At 31.5% G+C, this 4,523-nt stretch overlaps 1 long non-coding RNA gene across 1 annotated transcript; it reads left to right on the top strand.

The window, feature by feature from the left end:
- The first annotated feature begins 334 nt into the window (after window positions 1-334).
- On the top strand, window positions 335-3,671 carry LOC122514147. Its single transcript, XR_006302957.1, has 3 exons — window positions 335-369; window positions 3,252-3,384; window positions 3,567-3,671. It is a non-coding gene; the product is annotated as an uncharacterized LOC122514147 (long non-coding RNA).
- Window positions 3,672-4,523: the final 852 nt, after the last annotated feature.

Here is a 4,523-nt window from a genome sequence, read left to right as displayed (position 1 = left end):
GTTTAAGGTTACATCATCTGGACTTGTCGCCTTTGTATAGCTACATCGAAGTCTCCCGAACGTTCTCGATAATGTGAAATAGCGGAAAAGCCTTTGCGCGTGGCTTGGAATGATCGGGAAGTTTCCAGGGAGATGACGAGAAACAACGGGAGACGATGGAGGGGATGTAGAATATAAGTAGGCGACGGGAAGGACTGGGCGCGCTGCGTGCGTTGCGTTTTTCTGAGAGTTGAATAATAATTGAGGAGTGATAAGTGTAACGGGAGGTACGAAAGACAACGGGGAACGGCGAAGGATTACGATAGCGACGACGAGTCAGATTCGGGTGTTCCTTGTGGTTGTTTTCGGACGTGGGGAGTTACACTTATTGTTAGCATTAGATTATCAGATTATAGATACTTACCATTTTATTTTCTTTTTACAAACATTATACCTTGTTATTTATTTTTAATAAATACTACTTTACTATTATCATTATAAATACATATATCTCTATACATAAATCTTACATATATATAAGAAAGAATAAAAAGAATAACTTAAAAAATAGAAAAATATAGATATCAGTCCACATTAAATGTAAGGGAGATATATCGAATTAATTTATGCGTCAACGACCATGGCGCGGTTACAGCATTAGTTCTCGCTCGATCATTTAAGTAAAGCAGCGCTGAGTACGATTAGCATTTGGATGGGTGACCCGCTTGAGAAAAAAAGGGGAAGAAGAAGAGAGACAACTTCATGCCGTAAACTTGAAATCGTTTTGCCGCGCGTCGTAAATACCGACAAACTTCATGGTGTCGTTTTTCCAGACGCTCGGAACCAAATCAATCCCTATTACATTTTCTCTAACGCGCCAAAAGAAGTATAACTTCAAAAAAAATAAATAATAATAATAAATAAAATTGATTAGAATTTATTAATATAAATTTTTTGCCTCACAAAAATTTATTTGTATATCAAATTAAATATGTATTGTCTTTAAAACGAAATTTACAATTTAATATTTTTCCTATTAAATTATTCCTATATAAATTTTAAATTACTGATTTTTAGTTTCGTAAAAATTTATTAGTTTATCATATTGAATACATATTTAAAAAGAAAGAATCTTACATCTACACATAAATGAATTCAAAATATACAGTAAAGAGTATTCTAAAAACATAGAATTTTTTTTTTTGCTAGACATATTTAATTTTAATTCATTTTTAGTATGTTCTATGAAAACAGTAATGCATATTTATTCAGCTTCTAAGTTATAAGAATTGTACGAAAAAAATTGAATACTCGTCAAGTGGTACGCTAACGTAAGTTGTATCTTCCTGGATTCTCGTGCCAGTTATTAACGTTCGATTCTTCGTAGGGGAGTTATTTTTTTTATAAGTTTTTTCTATCCTTAGGTATATTAATAATTTTTACATTTCCTAATTTCCAATTATATACAGAAAAAAATTTTAAGTTATTACAAAAAAATTAAAAGCAATAAATTTTTTCACATCTTGCACAAATAAAGGAAGATTTATTACTTAAATTACAAATTCATTCTGTAAATATCATCCTAAAAATGTATCGTTTCGGCACGTTAAAAATTAATTTTTGTTATTTATTGGATATTATTTAATGTCTAATTAGTAATTTTATTACTCGCGTAATATTGTTGATTTCTTAATAAAATTTATATCGTTAGCACAAAATTTAAAAAAAATCTGAGGTAGGACCCACTGACCGTCTCCTTGTTAAGGATAGAAAAATTTATACAAAAAATAACTCCCTTACGAAGAATCGAACGATAATAACCGGCATGAGAATCAAGGACGATACAACTAACGCTAGTGCACACTGGACGAGTATCCAATTTTTTTCGTACAATATTTAAGACTTTGAATATGAGTAAAAATGCATTACTGTTTTCTTAGAACAATAAAAATGAATTAAAAATAAAAATGTCAGCCCAAAAAAAAATTCCATGTTTTTAGAATATCTTTTCCTGTATATCTTGAATTAATTTTATGTGTAGATATAAAATTCTTGTTTTTCAAATATGTAATCAATTTAATACACAAATAAATTTTTACAAAACAAAAAATCAGTAATTTAAAATTTTATAAAATACATAATTTAATAGGAAAAAAATTTTAATTTTAAATTCCGTCTTAAAAACAATACGTATTTATTTTGATATACAAATTAATTTTTGTGAGGCAAAATATTTATAACAAATAATTATTTTATTTAATTTTATGTGTCGAGACACAAATTAATTCATTATTTTTACTCTCGACTAAATAATAGTAGTTTCTGTTAAAATAAATTATTGTTTCTTTTATTCAAGGTTCATTATTTTTGACAATAAATAAAGAAACGGCGTGCCATAAGCATTAAGATTCGATTTAAAAACGCCACGCTTATACGCCGATATATATAGATATATAGAACACTCTACACTCGATGGCCAAAACGTAAAATGCTCGCTACAGAGAATAAAAAAATAAAAAGAGAGAAATATCGGTATTTTGTCTCACTCGCACTCGTATACAGAACGCTCAACAGACGACGGCCAAGACAAAAATACTCGCTATCGCCTAAACATATAGAATGGGAGAAATATCGGTTTCTTCTTTCAGTCGCACTTGCATTTAAGGCCGAAAGACCCGAAGATTACTGAAGATCCATCGTTTGTGTGTTAGTACACACGGACGCTCGCACGCACACTAGCCCGCTCGCGTGTAAAAGTCATCAGAAAGGCGGGACTTTGCGCCCTACTCTACAATTATTTTTTTTAATATTTCTCGCTTATTTTTGCAGATACGAAGATAACCTTCAGAACATTTTTTATGTATATGTTAATTCTCTACAACTTTTGTTTGAATTTTTTTTCGATTAAATTCTTAGATTCTAAGAAATAGGCCATTTTTACCCTTTTTTACCATTTTTTCAGAACGGCACATTTTATTGCAAAAGAATTAGCACCGTTCGGTTAAGCGTCGTCTATTTACCCTTAGATAAATTTTCGAATTCTTACGTAAAATTCAGAAATTTGGACCTTTTTGGACTTGCTTACAAGCCAAAAAATCAATAGAAGTAGCTCCCTTTATAATACTTCCTTTCGACTCGCTTTATCAGCCGATCGCTTCTGTGGTGTGTGTGTATGGGTGCGAGTAATTGGTTTTTTTTCCGTATGTTGCTGTGCTGTAACCGATAATGCATTCTTTTCAACGTTGCCTAAATAGTAATTTGGTATTATATAGGATACTAAAATATTATGTTCAATGCTGAGGAAAAGCTGTAAGAATTCTCAGGTTTCCGACTTTGTCTAAAGGCGCTTTGCATTGTTGGCTGTGTCTAGGAACTGCTACCAATGGCGGATTTCCGGCTTTGAAGGTAATATATATATATAAGTTATATTTTTCATATGGTTCTTATAAGGATTATATTCTATTAAATATAACTGCATTGAGTTTCTGCAGAAATAAAAGTCAATTTTTTTTTAAATATTTTTTACATTAAAAACTACATTATCCGCTATGCTTTACATTCTATAAATAAAAATCTCTCTATATCAGAAGGCTAATGACGCTACGCCATTCGTGGAGCTTTTGAAACAACGTAACATCATTCCTGGCATCAAGGTTGATAAGGGTGTCGTGCCACTCTTTGCTACAAACGATGAATGTACGACTCAGGGATTAGACGACCTCCAAGCACGTTGCATCCAATACAAAAAGGATGGTTGTCATCTCGCAAAGGGGAGATGCGTTCTTAAAATTACAAATGATACGCCTGGCAAGCTCGCTATTTTAGAAAACGCAAATTTTTTCGCTCGTTACGCTTCAATTTCTAAGAGCGCAAGAATCGTACCGATTGCTGAGCTCGAAATCCTTCCCGATGGTTATCACGATCTTGCTCGTTGTCAACAAGTTCTTAGATGAGAAACCTTGGGCATTGAACTTTAGTTACAGTCGTGCTCTTCAGGCCTCCGTTCTTCGCGCTTGGGCAGGCAAAACAGATCAAGTAACAGCTGGACAGGAAGAACTTATCAAGAGGACTAAGCCAACAGCGAATCGACACTTGGCAAGTACGCGGGATGTGTCACAGGTGCTGCCGGCGGTGCTGCACTTTTCGTAGCAAATCATGCTTATTAAAGAAATTGGAAAGTAGTATTTATTATAAATGCTATACTACTTCATTGTGAATCATATTGCGATATATATTTCGTTTAAAATTTTCTATTGATAATATAGAACAATAATATTTGAGTTTTTCGTTTACTATTGTATAATTCTATAATTATACTTTATTACATGTTCTAGCATATATTTATAATCGACTAATAATATATCAGTACATTTTGCTTTTGTTAATTTTTATAAATATTCTTATATATATAAATGTGTGTGTGTGACATGTTTTAACTTACATATACATAAATATCTTTAAATAATAGTTATATATCGTATAAGATTATTTCATTAATATAATAATATTGAATAATAATATATAAAAGAAATGCGTCTATTAGC

Source organism: Polistes fuscatus, unplaced genomic scaffold (assembly GCF_010416935.1).
Source record: "Polistes fuscatus isolate 324 unplaced genomic scaffold, CU_Pfus_HIC Scaffold14, whole genome shotgun sequence".
In the NCBI taxonomy this organism is placed as follows: domain Eukaryota; kingdom Metazoa; phylum Arthropoda; class Insecta; order Hymenoptera; family Vespidae; genus Polistes; species Polistes fuscatus.
The sequence above is the reverse complement of the archived record's forward strand: the minus strand, read 5'-3'. Positions and strand labels throughout refer to the sequence as shown.